This window comes from Seriola dumerili, unplaced genomic scaffold, assembly GCF_002260705.1.
Source record: "Seriola dumerili isolate Sdu_G_001 unplaced genomic scaffold, Sdu_1.0 BDQW01000088.1, whole genome shotgun sequence".
NCBI lineage: Eukaryota > Metazoa > Chordata > Actinopteri > Carangiformes > Carangidae > Seriola > Seriola dumerili.
The window spans coordinates 6518770-6535185 of NW_019174343.1; the positions used below are offsets into that span (position 1 = coordinate 6518770).

General features: G+C 41.5%; 1 protein-coding gene across 1 annotated transcript in view; it reads left to right on the top strand.

Moving 5' to 3' along the window:
- Positions 1-16416, top strand: part of foxp1 (forkhead box P1) — a 147048-nt gene that overhangs the window by 45256 nt on the left and 85376 nt on the right. Inside the window, exon 5 of the mRNA XM_022744896.1 lies at positions 5486-5552. The gene's annotated coding sequence lies outside the window, so the exon portion shown is untranslated. The remainder of the gene's footprint in view (positions 1-5485; positions 5553-16416) is intronic.

The following is a 16416-nucleotide window of genomic DNA, read 5'->3' on the forward strand; positions in this document are numbered from 1 at the left end:
GGAAGATGGAGGAAGTATTCTCTGTTTTTCCCCTTCCTTTTGTTCTGCCTAGTGTGACCGTGCTGATGTTCATTTGTTCTGCCTGCTCTTGTCTAATTAAAAGAGGCCAGGACAGGTAGAGCTCTCAGCAGGCAGCACTCTGTGCCAGTTCTTCATTTGCTGAGTGTTTGTGTTTATGCAAAGGGGCCTCTTCCTGCATATTTAATCTAGAGCAAGGCACCGGCTTTTGTTGTGTTTAGACCACATACCTCCAGTCCCTCTCAACACTGCAGTCTGGGCTCCAGTTCACACTCTCTCTCTCTCTCTCTCTCTCTCTCCCTCTCTCTCCCTCTCTCTCTCTATCTCTACACACACACACACACACACACTCACACACACACACACATACGCGAACACACTCAACTACCACACACTACTTCAACTACTCCATACCTGCTACTTTCACTGGCAGCTTTCTCTTCCTCAGAAGTGGATTTCAAAACACTCAGTGCTTGGAGGGAATCTGCATCAATACACAGTTTCATGAACATGATGAAAGTCTGTTTAACTGTTCATGGGTAAGTCTGTAAAGATTTCATTGTCTTTCCACACTTTTCCTCTCCTTTTTTTTTCTCCTCCTCTTCTTGCCTTTTGTGTGACGTTGGTGGACGTATGTGCATGTCCATGCGGATGTGTTGGTAGGTGTGTTCTGTAAGTGAATGAGTCTGTGTGTAGGGTGCAGGTAGCAGCAGGTTTCACTGTAGGGCAAAGAGTTACAGCAACATGTCCAGTATTTAGATAAAATACTTTGTAGTATAATATTGCAAAAAGGTGAAGGACGTCAGTGAAGTATCTAATGAAGGCAAACAGTTGTGTTTGTGATTCATTGTCATTTTTTAAGCAATGATTGTGAATATTGGCAGCTTTTTGTCAGATAATCGACTTCTTTTCTTTGACTCATGACAGTATGTTTGGGTTTTAGACTGTTGGACGGACAAAATAAATAATCTGAAGACATCATCTTGGGTTACGGGAAATTACTAGCGACATTTTTCCCCATTTTCTGACATTTTTTTTTTTTTTTTTTTTTGTGGAGAAAACGATGAAGTGATTAATCAAGAAAGTAACCGAAAGATTCACTGACAATGAATATAATTGATAGTTACAGCCTTAGCTGTGAGCCTGTGGGTGTAATTTCAAATCTAAATGCATTTAGCAGAGAAATTATAGGTATAGCTTGTTCATGCAAAGTGCCTGAATGATAAGACAGTATGAACTACAAAGCTGTCAATAAAAACCCATCCTTGTTACCAGTATCTCTGTGTATATTTTTAACACATTTGAATTGCAGTGAGATCATGAGAATGAAGAAGAACATGGGAGATAAGAGCATAAAAACCTGAGGTATACTTTAACCTGATAAATGGAGTTTGTGTTCTGTAAGTTAAAAATTCACAAATGATTGGAAAATATCACCCAGCAGTTATCTTATATTTGCATTCCCCTGGTGTGGGTGTGCATGCAGTGCTGTTGGTGTGTGCATGTGCATGTGATGCTTGCGTACATGTGAAAAGAGAGTGTGCGTACAAGTTAATGTGTGAAATGCCCCTTTTTGTGAGTGCAGCGGGGTTGGAGGTGATCGCAAGTGGTAACCCCGTGGTGATGCGTGAGGGTATTAGTTCCTCCCCTCACTCATCGCCTCTCGTTCTCTCTTTGTCTTTGTCTGGGGAAATGGAATTTGCAGCTTATTGATATTAATAGCGCACAGGATCTGTGGTCGGAGAGGAGCTGGGACCTGGGCGAGAGTGGAAACCTGATATGGCTGGGTAGAACTGACAGGAGTTGCTTATAAAAATGGGATTGCGTAATGTTCACTGTGTGTTGTACTGTACTGACCAGAGTTGAACTTTCTGACTGCGCTGATCTAATGTCATGTGCAAAGTGTTTTTTAAACTGTGTGTGGAGCCTGAGCCGCCGGTGCTGTGACTTTTCTTCTTCTCTCAGGAAAAATAATTCACAAAGTGCCGCTCTCAGATGGCTCTCCTCACGGATCAGTGGGCTAGAATTCCTGAAAAGACTGAGTGGTGTGCATTTGGTGTCCACTTGATAGGGCTTTTTTTGTGTTCAGTGCGCTCATTTAAATAGTGTAAAGAAATGCGTGGCCTTGTTTGTTTTGGTTTAGGGGTGAAATTCCACTTCCTTGGCATTAAGGCAGCAAAGCTCTCTGTGTGCACTCTGTGTACTTTGTTCTTAGCTCAGCAAAACGTGAGGGCAGGTCCAAAGAATCTGGGGGATCAGACAGGCCTGACATTCACCAGACTGCACTGTTGCCTTTTAAGCTGAGAAAAAAAAAGAGAACCTGAAAAAAAGCGCTCAGAATAAGGTCTGGCTGGATTGAAGTTGGGTTTAATTGGTGGGTTTTGAGTCTGTTTGCGTGTCAGAAAGTGCTGTTGTTTACAGTCTGTGTGGGTGTTACAATATAACGCCAGGATCCTGCCAATCACATCAAAAAGGGGAAAAAAAAACAATGCTTGTTTTTTTTCACTTTTTCAAATGCTGACTTTTTTTTTTTTTTGTCTTTACGAGACTTAGTCATGTTTTTCATTTAATCAGTCCTTCTTAATAAAACCCCAGAAGAAAAGAGGGAGAAAAAAGTGTGCAGTCAGCCCTTTTAGCAGATCAGATCATACAGTAAGCAGCTGCGTTTGTTGAAAAGTGAGTCATGCTTTAGGTTTTCCTGTGTTTCAGAGCACAGACAGTGACTTGGAAAATCTCCTGCACACACCCTAAAAACAAACAGCAGTGACCCTGTGCATAGATATCACTGACTCGCAACTAAAACTCTCCTACGCCCTCTTCTTATTTACACATTGCTCTTAATACAGATCCACCAGCCTTAAGGACTGTTGAACCAGTGTCACTACTTTTTTTTTTTTTGTTTTCTTTTTGTTTTATTCAAACACACCGTTAGGCCCTGGCATGATAAATAGCTACTGTAGATTTATTCAGATGCTGATACTAAGTGATCGAAACATCCTGGATGGGCTGTAAAGAAGCGAGAGACAACTCTGGCAGCCTCCTATTGACAACCATTGAGTTGAGCATTAATTAATATGGTAATGATGTGTGAAGGTTCATTAACAGGCTGCCACAGAAGTAGCCACAGATACAGTATTAAGCGTGCTTAGAGTAATTAATGGAATAACTTTACTTAGTGGTAAATATTCATGGGCCCTCATCTTTTTGTCTGCACAGTGTGAAGAGAGAGAAGAGCCTGTCCATTAGAGGAGCTGAAGAGCTGTCCACAGTGAATGCGGGCCTTTTGTTGGGATTGGGTGCATTTCAGTGGAGGGGTATTAATTCATATTTTGAACATGCTATCTTACAACAAAGCCAAAGGCACTGATAACATACCTGGGACTAGAGAGCATATTGTGAAGCCGTGACCCCCTCACAAATAGGGAAGTCCACTTCACAGGTTTGTGGACAGAATAAAATGAGTCTTTGTTCGTGCTCAGATGTGACCACAGCCGTTCATTACCATAGCAAAAAACCCTTCTGATTGTCCATTTCCTCTGAAAATAGGGTGTTTGCATGTTCCCCCCCCCACCACCACCACTACAATGAACCCTGTGGTATTTGCATAGAGAATGGAAACATTTATTTGGATCCTCTGATCCTCTAAAAGTGTCAGGCTAACGGTTGTGTCATCTGCTGCACCAGTCTTGTAACTAGTATGAGATATTTCTTTGTCAAAACTCTTTATTGTCCTATTTTCCACTTTGTTTAACACAATACTCCCACAACATCCTCCCAAGACTTCACAAGAGAACCTTGCAAAATGCTCCTTAGTTTCCTTTGTCTTTTGAAATTGTTGCATTTTGATTCATATTCTCAGCTCAGGTCTCTTACTGAGCATGCACATAACCCACCTAGGTGGGTAATTATCTCAACCAGGAGTTGTTCTATTCCCTAAAATCTCAATGTGGGAGTGTGTGATGGGCTCGGTTTTCCCAACCGGGCGAAGCAGCATGCGCTTGTTTATCCTCACCCTACGTTCTCCGCACCCCCACTGTTCTAAATGGCAATATTACATTCTTGTGCTGTTTGAAATGGAGACAATTATCTGTTTAGGTATTACAAGGTGGGCATTATATTACAAGGAGAAAAGGCATACAGCTGCTATCAGGATCCCGTTGTTGCCTTTTCTCTCCAATACAAATGTTCCATCATTAAAATGATGGAACATTTATCTAAATGGATGTTATGCATTGGGTAAACTCATTTAGCTCCCGGGGCTCTTTCAGGTGATGGGAATTAATGATGTTTAGTAGTTTGAAACTGAAAATATCTGTCATTTGTCACCACTCGCCATTGATTTACGATTCCATTGATGATATGTTAATTGAAGTGTAATGAATCACAATAATAGGGTAGTTGTGTGGGAATGGTCCATTTTCGATGATTGTTCAACCCTCAGTAGAGTTCAGAGCAAGCTGCATGTTGACTCCCATTTTCAACAGGGGCATTTAACACATAATTAATGCTGAAACTGGGCAAGTTGGACCGGTGTGTTTTTATCTGTGCTCAGTCTGCTTTAGATAAACACTTGCACAAATGCCTGGCCGCAGTTTTGACTGCCAAATGTAAACGGCAAAAAAGAACAGTGGGAGAGGGAGTTGGAGCTTTTTTTTTTTTTTTTTTCCTTTCATATTTGGATATGCTTTAATGCTTTTATTCAAATGCACCTGAGATATTGCCCCACAGTCACTTCTCAGTTTACCATAAAAATAAGATTTTGTTTCCGTTTTTCTCTCCTTTTTTTTTCAGCTTTCCTTGCCTGGGTTGAGTGCTCAGTTAGGAAAGCTGTGTGCATGCAGATCAGGGCTGCCCAGGGGGAGTTGAGTCAGGGCAGAGCAGTTACAGGTACAGGGTGTTCACCACCAGGGGGGCCAAGAAGGGCATCTGCTGTCAGTAATACGAAAAGGTTTTGTCTTGCAAATAAAGCACTCACTCCCAACTCACTCCCATCAGACTGCACCATTGTTCACTTGTTATCATGAGTGGGTGTAGTTGTAGTTAACAGACAGATGGAAATGCAAGGATGGGTCGGACAGTGACAATAGTTGGCTACGGGAGGATAAACGAAAGGTGCCTTCTGCCCCGCTGTCAGCTAAAATGGTGGATGTACGTCCGTAGTGGCCAGGGCAGGTACAGTGACCGGTACAGCTTCACACAAACAAGAGCACAGCAAACAGCACAGAAATGCAGAGGATTGATTTCTCTCAGATGATTTCTCAGAACATGTATACGGCTGTTTGTGCATGTTATCATTTCAAATCGATAGCAACTGGTGGTCGACTTGTTATTGGAAGCTTTTATTTTACACTCATGTACCCATGCGTTTCTCTTTGTAAACTGGCTTGTGGTTGCTGATCACAAGCATTATGGGCTGCAGTGGTAATTATTTCATAACCATAAATAATTCTCCGTCTTGTGTCCGCAGGGCGAGGAGGCTGTTTCACCACCGCTGGAACTGAAGATTGCTTTAAATAAGCAAGTCCTTGTAGAAGGTAAACACACAATCATTCACCAGACTCCAGCCTCTGCATGTGTGTGAATGTGGTATTGAATTGGCTTAATAATTAACTGAATGCAGTGCGGTTGTCTTGTTTGTGTACTGTATTTTGTGTGTGTATGTGTGGGGCAGGTTGGTGGGGGTTGGATGGATTGGGGGGTGGGGTGGGTGGGAGGGGGGTGGGTGGTGCAGGACAGGTGCACACCGTTAGTGGTTTGAGAAGCTGCAGATTTGAGACTAGCATGTTGAAGGACAGTTCCTTCAAAGGTCAAAATTGAGTTAAGAAGGAGTTGGTTGTGTAACTAGTAGTTAAAGTAGTTGTTTAAGTTCCACTTGTTGTAAATGAGGAAATTTGGAAGTATCTGTCTGTTTGAACATGTCGACATTTGTTGGGAAACGCTGAAATACGGTAATGCCGTGTTTACCAAACAAGAGGGGGGCAGGTTTTACGCACTCCGTCTTGTTGTCATTGGAGTCTCAGTCGTTCTGCTTGATATCTCGTGTTTGCTTCTCACACCCGTCTCCCTATCTGAGAAGGTTTGCGGGCCCCCAGGATGTGAACTTTTGGCTGGAGTGATCTGGTGAGGCGGAGTAGGACTGTAGGGAAGTGGTGTGTGTGTGTGTGTGTGGGGTGGGGGTGGGGGGGTAGGGGGGGTGTTAACACTTCAGGATCTCAGAGCTTCAGAGGAGGAGTGTCTGTTTTCTGTCTCTTACAGCTTCAACCTCACTGTCATCTCTCTCTTCTCTCATTCCCGTTTTACTATGGTTATCATTTCTTCTCTATCTCTTGTGCAGTCGGTACAGTAGGTGGGACATGTGCATGTAGTCTGAGCAGCGCCTTCTTTTGTTTGACGCCATTACAGAACAACAAAACTGCTCCGAGCAAGAAAATGATGTGAGATGTAGCTCTGGCTCCACTGGTCTTCGTTTTTAGGACTGCAACTAGTGATTGGATTAATTTAATGATTATTGAAGTTATATAGCAACATGCTCTGTCCATGGACTGATATCCTATTGTACATATTAGTAAAATTAGGAAGGAATAATTTCCATGCATTCATTTCCATAACCATGCCAATGGCTGATATTTTGTCTTCATGTTAAGTTTAATCAAAATGTTAAATTTGAAGATTTTCACACCATGAAAATAGAAAAAGGTGCCAACAAGTGCTCACATGTTCTGCCTGGAATATTTTCCTCAGAACAACATTTTCAAACCTTAAGTGGTTTCTACAGACAGTTTATCATTGAGCACCTGTTTAATAAAAATGTAATAAATCCAACTGCATCCTAGTGTCACCTCCTGCAGTTTTTTCCATAGAGTGTGGAAAAAGCAGCTGTAGATGTCATCATTACAGTTTGACTAGTTATACTTCTCTTCACTGTGAGAGAGTCTGTTAAACAGCCTGTGCACCTCTGGTTCAGACAATCACCCCCGCATTTGGGAAACAGAGACTTGGAGAAGATTGAAGTGGAGGATTCGTGTTGCTGCTGTTTATCTGGAGTGCATTCTCTGCATAGTCAGGTCCACTCCAACAGCCCCCCCCACCCCCCTCAGCTGCCTGCTCCAGATGTAGGATCAGCCCTGAAATCTTCCAAATGGTTGTGTAATTAATGTTAATGTGGCAAAATCAGCCTAATTATTGACACAAGTTTCCAATGTGATTTTGATTGCATCACTAATGCAGAAATCCCTGTGGCAGCTTATGGGATTAGTATGTCTTGGTGTTTAAAGCTCTTTTAAAGTGCAATAGAGTCAAATACGGCGTGTGTGTAAAAGCTTGTATTGTGCTAATTTTTCTGCACATTTGGACCAACTGTTGCTTTTAATATATTTATCATTAATTCTGTGCTAATTGGAAAATAATTTGAAATGTAGGAGAAGTCTTTAAGCAGTCTGACAGGAAACTGTAATGTAGATATCGTACTTATATATCTGTGTGATTAGGCTGCCTGTGGTGTGTGCCGTGTGTAGGCTAATTTATTCAGACCTGATGACATCTAACTTCTCTGCTTAGCACAATCCTTTAGATTCCCAAAACATGTTTCTGTGTTGGTCTCATGCTGGACTTGATTTGAATTTAATGAATCCATGTAAGGGAGAGAAGAGCACATCATGCGAACACTCAGTTTCTTGTAATTCTCCCTTTGCAGTAAATGCTTTGGTTTATATTGCCTTAGTCTCAGCCGTTGAGGTTGTTTTGTTTAATCCACTTTTTATGGAAGTGTTAAGAATAAACAAGTGGATTCATGAGTTGGACCCGCAGAAAGGTCGTGTGCAGATTTATGCTGGGATGAAAATAGGGAATCTAATAGTTCCCTTGACTGCATTTATTGCTTACTTAAAAAAAAAGTAATTTCTTTATATCAGCATCAAGCTGAAAATTGCCATGTATTAGTATTAGGCTTGGTAAGCTTCTAATTCTGTGGCATTTACAGCCGGCTGTGTTTCCATGCATTTATAACACTTTGATTCTTAAGAGCTCCTTTAATCGCTTATGCCTAGCTTGGAACATAATAAACAACTCGCTGTAGCGAAAGTGCCACATGGGGGAGATTTCTAGCAAGAAAGTTAAACGCTTCTGTCACTGGCAGTTTTGTTGCTGTGTTTTTCATGCACTGTAAGTACCGTAATCTACTCTCTGAGCTTGGCTGCTGTAGTTAAAAACAGTGACAGGCAGAATAGATGCAAGGCAGCGTGAAAATGAAAAATTATCGCACCTACAAAGACGTCACAACGGAGACCGAGGCAGAGACATAATGCGACGGCGTGCTTGCGCCTTTTCCTGTTGATTGAGATCACAGGATGTGTCAATGGCTCCTAAACACCCTCACCTGGCCGCCGTCTGCTTTCCCTATCTGATGCTCTGCTCCCGTGGCCGCATCAGCTGCTATCAGAGCACGCTGGCAGATTGCCTGCCTTTGTATTGTCTTTCTAAACAGGTTGCACAGTTTAATACGTGCCTTATGCTGAACACAGTTGTCACACAATAGAGCAACGTTCTCATTCTTTCTTGCATCTCCTTCAACTTTTATGTGAATTATCTTCTGTCGAGGTAACAGGGAAGCGCACTGATGATGTTATCACTGGTGTTTTATCCTGAAGCTGCTTAAAATATCTTTTTTTTGGGAAGAAAAATGCATTTGGTAAGTTTCAATCTCTTTTTCTATCAGCATCAAACAGACGTGTCTTCTCTTTGTCTGGGATGTATTGATGGATGTATAAACTCTGGCCTGCCTAGGAGAGTGAGGAACTTTGATAATGTCAGCCCGCTACCAGGTGCAGACGGCTTACGTGACACAGATTGACTGAGGCGACAGAAGTAAGCAAACTCCAGCTGCCGATGAGTTGTCTTACAGCAAGATGAAAAGAAAATCACAAAAGTGAGAAAAAACTGTCAAAGCTCTCTTTTTAGCTTTGGCCTTGTGTGTCTGCTTCAGAGAAGATGAAACAGAGTTAATAACTTGGATTGATTTGTTGTCTTCACAGCAAAATGACTATACAGAGTTTTTTTTTGTGGTAACCTAGGCCAGCATCTGTCAGATTGTGAAACAATATACTGTACTGTAACTATATTAAAGTTCACATATGTACATACTGCCCCTGCCCCCAAAACAAAATCATACATTTATATATCAAGGACTCTTGGTTTCCTCTATGACTAGTGAAGGTCTATGACTATGTAAGGAAATTCTAAAAAGTTCCTACAAGCCGCAGTGATTCTTATTTGGATAGTTTTGACTTTGTTGCAATCACTTCATGTCATGGTAAATATCACTTTGGCAGTGCCTTTGCGTTCTCCGTTTATTTTAGAAAACAAATCCCTTTTAGGGATAAAGCACCTGGTGGGGCTACTTAATGGAATGGCTTCAGCCCTATGCAAATAAACAGCTTGCATTTTTGGTGTGAGATTAGGAATGAGGCTGAGAGAGAGAGAGAGAGAGAGAGAGCTGGAGAGAGGTGGGTAAAAACCAAACAAAGAAAGTCAACATGTGGAGCGGACAGAAGTGGAGGAGTTGCACGTCTACTTCTGCCTCACACTGTAGTTGACTGTATGTATTATACGTCTGTAGAAATGCATGTGAACGTTGGCACATTGTGAACCTGGGTAAGACTTTCCATTTTTTAAGCTTCACACTGAAGTAAAGCTCTTTTTTTTTAATAGTTGACCAGTGAGTCAGTAGTAGTTATTCATAAGGGATGGAAAATTTCTTTGTTTTCCACAGTTGCAGATACACAGGCCTGAAAAAGATAGCGAGGTTACCAGAGCCAAAGAAAAGGGAGTGAACAGGATGGAGAACAAGTGACGAGTGAAACATAAAACAGAGTGAGGGCTGCATTTCTTTTAAATGGCTCAACATTCTGTTGGAATTAGTAAGAAAAGGAGACACTGTCCTGTAAAAGAGTCCATAGGTGGTCTGTGCAAGCAGCTTGTTACGAGCCATAGTTATGCTTTAATGTTAGACAACCTCATGACGGGAGCGAAGGAGGAAGTCAGGTGATGTCGTATATAGAGCGACAAAGTCCAGGACAATCCGCAGAAAGCAAGCGGCCTACAGTACATGGTCGTTTAAGTTGATGGGGGTGGGGGTTTGTTGGAAACAGGCCCTTTTTGAATTAGGCATATTAAATAATAGTAACTCAGTTATTTCAGTCAACCACATGTTTGCCCACTGCTCTGATTCACATCATGTGTTGTTAACAATTGGGTTCGCTCACATTTTCTAGTTTGACTTTCCAGAGAATGTTAACATGTTTTGAATACTGAGTCAGAATTAAAGAAGTCGGTTAACCTTTTCTTCTTGGAGCTACATTCACATCATGGCAGATGAATCTGAAAATTCGACATATGAAAGTGACACCGCCACATTAGCATCATTAGCACCTCAATACTGGTTAAGTGAAAACTGAAATGTGGCTGTAGAATCTGGTATCGGAATCAATACTTAAGACAAGACTTATCCTTAATAACAGATATATATCCCAACCTAGATGTCTGGTCACACCAGAAAGTGACATAACAAAATTCATTTGTGCATCTTTTTGACATATGTGGTTGCTATTGGTTTATGCTGCAAATTTTCACCAAAGTTGAACTTGAGAAAAATTCGGATGCAGATCTACTCCACTCCTGAAACTGATTCTAGTGGAATCAACTGAAATCAACTGTTTGCTGGTATGACCACAATTGTTTTCCAGTGTATTTGAAATACAGTATGTAAAGTTCCTGTTGTGTTCAGACAATATTAACCCCCCCTGCTCTGAGAATTAGCTTTTTCAGGAGAAAAATACAGGGATTTATAGAACAACATGTATAATTTTGGACATGTCAGACTGTTTCCTGCAACAAAAATATGAAATGGTCTCAGCTCCACTTTCTGCACCATTCTACTCTCCATAATCACTTCTTTTGTTGTTCACTGTAGCCAAACACAATGTTTTAGGCTTCTCACTGACATATTTTTCAGTGTTTTGTTATCAGACAACTGAGTGATGATGATTGATTTTACCAGCTCCCAGTCGAAGTCCAGTGTCTGTGACAGACGGTGGATCCGTGGTGAGGGAGGACCGAACTGGAGAGGGAAATGCATGTTTTCAAATTCAGCTTCCATAGTGTGGACATGGCCACACTATGGAAGGGGAAGGGACTGAGAATCTGAAAGGGTATTTCTGCCGAAATGCAGGGTTATTTATGTAATCAAATGAAGGTGGAGGCATTTTTGAAACTGATATTTATTTACAGTTTTCCTCTTTTTTTTTTTCGCCCTGGTTTTAGCCTTGGCTCCTGTGTTGTTTTCATAAACAAAGTCTCTCTGGCTGGCTAGAAAAAACACAGGGCTGCTCAGTGCACTGAAAACAGGAATGACAAACACCATTAGCTGAAAAATTTCCATCTCATTGCAACTATGTTATTGTTTACTTTACCATATACGTCCTAATATGGTTACCTCCCTGTCAAAGCGGCCCGGAGCAGAGCCGAGGGGCCCTCGCAGGGAGACGCTTTCAGCTGCCACTTAGACAATAAGAAACAAATGTCACAGCTCGGCAAAATAGCCTGGCTTTCACAGTCTTACAGCACTTGGCCTTCCATGCTGCTTGGCTCAGTCTCCTGTGTGATATTTATCTACTCTGCACTGTTAGATGCCCTCTCACAATGTACCCCCACCTCTCTCCCCTCTCTTCTTCTCTTCTCTTCTTGTCTTCTTTCTGTCTTTCTTTATTTGTCTGTATCTCTCCATCGATCTCTGTCCCCGTCTTGGTGTTAGCCATGTATAGGCTGACTGATGGGCCTCTGTTTGCTGTGTTAAGTTATTTATCAGGGGGTGGGGTGATGTGTTTGGAGTGGCTGTTGTCCTCCTCCCTGTGGCTGAGCGGAGGCCAGTTCAGCTGCAGGTCACGCCCTGGCCTGAAGTCAACGCTGCATTTGAACTGGAAACATCTTGGCAATGCTTAGAAACCCTTTATGATACTTGGATGAAATCATCCCACCAGAAAACCCTGGGATACTGGAGAGGAAATGTAGCATTCTGGGAGGCTGTGCCTTTTTTTATTTTAATGGTGCTGGTGTTTGCTGTAGTTTGTTGTTGTAAATATGTGTTATTTCTTAATGCAGATTGAAAAAAAAAGCAGTGATTTAACCTAGATTTGCCTGGAGCAGCAAGAATAGTTTGTTTAGATAGGGGATAGTTTTACATGAGCAAATCCAGGTAAAATGTCATCAAAATCTTCAAACTGGACGTTACTCAAATTGCCAATCATGTGGGAGTATCCTCCATGGATTTTCAGTATATAGGCTATTAGGCATTAGGGTCAGGCAGCCTCACCGCGGGTTAGTCTGGCAGCAGGTGGAAATAAGGTTCTTTCAGATGCATGGGCTTTCTTTTTCCCAGTTGGTGGAGGATGATGGCAGCCTCACCTCAATCCTAAAATCCTCACGTTTATGATATTTGCCCAGTATTATCTGTGCCTGTGGATGAATGGGAGGACAGAGCATGAGGAATGTAGAAGGTCAGACTGCGTGATTTACACAGTACAGAGCCAGAGAATCCTTGGGAAAATACTTGGGCTGGGATCAAACAGACGTCATGTGATATGTTCTTAACACTGACCTTTACATTCATGCATTTTACTGCTCCCCTCTGGCAAATGATGCACTTAATGTAAAACTATTTGTACTAAGAATAAATGCAAGTTAAAGAAAACATTGTTTTGTAATAATCTGTGCAGCTTGAAACATTCTTGATGTCGGATTGATACACAGATATAGAGCTGATGATGTTTTTATATCATTTCTTTAATAAAATGCTACAGACCCAGTGAGTCAGTATTGGTGTTAGTTAATTAAAGCTGTGGTGTCAGAATGTCACTGCATTAAATATGCACAGATATTTATAGTAAAATCAGCTTCTTTTTCTGAATTCCTGGAAAAGGTTTGCGATGCGGGGCTTTCATCTGACTGGCAGAATGCCACCGACTAAACACTGAGACTGAGTCACAGTGACTTTGGTGCCTGTGAAGAGGGAGCTTTAAGGAAGTGGTCAAATAATTAGCTATCGATCCACAATTACAATGATAAAAAGCTGTTTTGCATGTTTAGTTTTAACCATAGTTCAGTATCTCCTCAGGCCGAACTGTGATTTCCACTCCATTGCAGTTATATTTTGTTGATGATCTAATGGTTCTGACCTTTTGTTTTTTCCCTCATCTGAAGAGAAAGGCTATACCCTCTTTGATGTTAATGAACTTTGTGAAAGGCTTGTTTACCTGTTTCAAGGTCAGTTTCTGAGAAGGGCAGCAGGTTTTCTTGTAAACATATTTACAGCCAAAGATGTGTAAACACTCTAAATGTATACAGGTGCAGCATGGGTTATACTGGCATATTTTTTTTCTTTGTTTTTTTCCCCCCGACCTTTCCCCTGTGACACAGACATACAGGCTGTTGTGTGCATACGTGTTTATTTCTGGAAGCAGTTTAAAGTAATACACGTGCCAACAAAAAAAGAAAAATGAAAAAAAGTACTCTTAGAAAGCATAATGATGTGCCTACTCACAATATATAAAGCAGAGAGGGGAGAGAAGGAGAGGCAGATAGGGAGGCTAACGCAGGACTAGTGGGGGTATTAAATATGAATTAATGGAATGTTGCTCAGGCACATCTCTGGGTGTAGTCTAGTGTTGAAAAATAAAATTTATGTTGCCAGCTACTAGCCGTGAAGGTGCATTTGGACTTAGTATCCTTTAATTAGAAGTGAGATATTAGCATTTCATAGGGCTTTATGCTGGGTGAGGGGATCGGCCGGCCACCGCGCCTTCATTAGCCAGCTTCTCTGTGTAATGAGTGCCGTCATTAGCTGATGGAGTGGATTTGCCCTCGCTCTACCTTGAAAGGCACATCTTTTACATACTTGCAAGAAATAAGGCCTTTTAATGGATTTCTTAATGAATAAAATAAGATGCCACTTCTTTAAAATTTGACGAGTGCATTTCTGATAATGTACACCACTAGCTGCAGCCTTTTTCTTTATGTTAATTATTAGCAAAGGGAAAAAACAGAGTAATGCCGGTGATGATGGCAGGAAAGTGGAAAACAAAGGTAGTCGTGCGGTTGGGGGGAAGTGTAACTGATGTTTTGCAAAAGAACAAAAGGTCCGTCATAAACTGTGAATTATATCAATAATATGTGGACGATAAAAGTGCAAGATCAAAAGGATTGACTTTCATTCGTATGCACATGACATGAGGTGTGTGTGAGCTCTGTCAGAGGTCTGAGGAAGTGCTCTCTGAGCTACGGCGCGAGATGTTGAAACTCGCCATGTTTATCAGGGAAAAAGGCAGGACAGCTATTGGATAAACCTGACTGCAAATTATATGTGTGCGTCTCTGCACATTCAACAACAGTCAAGACAGTCAGAGTCGGAGGTGTTTTTTTGTGATATGGAAGTCTCTCCTAAGCCTTCGGCTGCGGCTCCATTCTCAGAATCAGCCGTGAAGTGATTAGTATTTTATTGATGAGCTCCTGAAGTGGCAAGTGTGGGAAATTGGATCTTTGATCTCCTGGAGTTTGGGAAATATATCCTGAGTGTGTGGAGCTCTCCAGGTAAAACACCCCCATCCTACCAACATCACTACAATACACACACATGTGCACACACACACACACACACACACACACACACATGCGCGCGCGCACACACACACACACACACACACACACACACACACACAGACAGACATGTCGTTTGGGAGGGATATTCCTCCCCTTTTCCAAAACACATATTTGTTTTGGATGTTTTCACTGAGAGTCTACATGGTGATTACAGATGTTCATTAACAAAATTGGGTATTTGTTTTAAACTTTAACCAATCACTTTGATATGCTAATTACAGTGTAATTTAATTTGAGCCCTGTAATGATGATGCTGTTATTATGGACATAAATGATGCAGTTAAGCTGAGAGTAATCTCATTTGCATACTGTACATGCCAGTAAATTAAGCCCTTTCCTGCGTTGCTTCAGCTTTAATTTTCCACTCCTTTTCACACAGCATCCCTCAGCCCCTGTGCCTAATAGCAGGCCAGTTTGTTTGATGTGGAGAGCCGCTGCCTCACACTAAATCTAGTCACAATATGTAATACATAAAGGCTCTCATTATAACTCTAAGTGCTCTTTTAAGAACTTGGTATTAATAAGCTGGCAAGCTATTCATGCTTTGTAGTGATACACAAAAACAGTTTTTTCCTCTCGCCATAATCATCTTCAACATTCCTTAATCTGCATCTGAGAAATAAAAACTATCGTGGTTGTAATAACGATGTACCTGGGAATAGTTAAAGAGCCCCTCATCATATTGTATATGTCCTCTGCTATGTGTTGATCAGAGATATCTTCAAAGAGGTGATTGCATTTTGATATTCCTCCTTTGAAAAAAAGATGAAGGGCATTTGGATGTGTTTTTTAACTAAGATATTTTTTTCCCCCTCACAAAAAACTAATTGAAAAATACGGCCTTATTGTATGTTTAGAGCAAATAATTTGGCTTCTTTTCTTTGTACAAATGCTTTTTGATGTCTGTATAAAAGAGGCATATTTCTGACAGAGGGACACGGCTGGCCTTGATAAAAGCTCCTGTGTCTTCATTAGAGAAGCAGCACCTCATGGCGTCTGATTGTGTGATGTTTGCAGTGAGAAGGTAAACATGTTTGTCATACAGGGGTGTATTTATGCTGATCAAACATGTGTGATGGGCCATGGTGAATGTTAAGGACTTTTGGCTCGCCGCGGGGCTCAGCAGCTCTGTGAACGTACAGCCTCGCGATGGTCTAAGCCCCCACCCCCACCCCCCCCACCCCCTGCTTACAGAGTCCGACTTCCCTTTGCATTTTGAAGGAGGGCTAGGGAGGGTGGTTTATGGACTTTAACACTGACAGTACAATTGCCCTTCACTGAGAATGCTCCTCCATTTTGCCCCATAAAGAATATTATTTTTCTGCCAGCCAATTTTCTCTGTTAGTCTCTAATTGGCTACATAAATCTCGGCCGTTGAGGGTGAGAAATGTTGCAGTGTCACACAGTGTAATCTTCACCCTTATTTACCAATTCATTAAGATTCATTGATGCAGGATCGGTGAGAGGAAATGACAACATAAATCAGGCCTCCAACATAATGACCCTAATCAGTTGGGAATTGCAGAAAATGTCATGATGAACTATGTCCTTGTATTAGTGCCACTGTACATTGTCATTGTGCTGCTTTATGAGTGGGACGCATCCTCCTGACACGGGCTGTATTTAACAAAAAAAGAGTTGTTAAAACCTGATTCCATTAAAACGCAGAAATTCATGTAAGGTCTTTTGGTA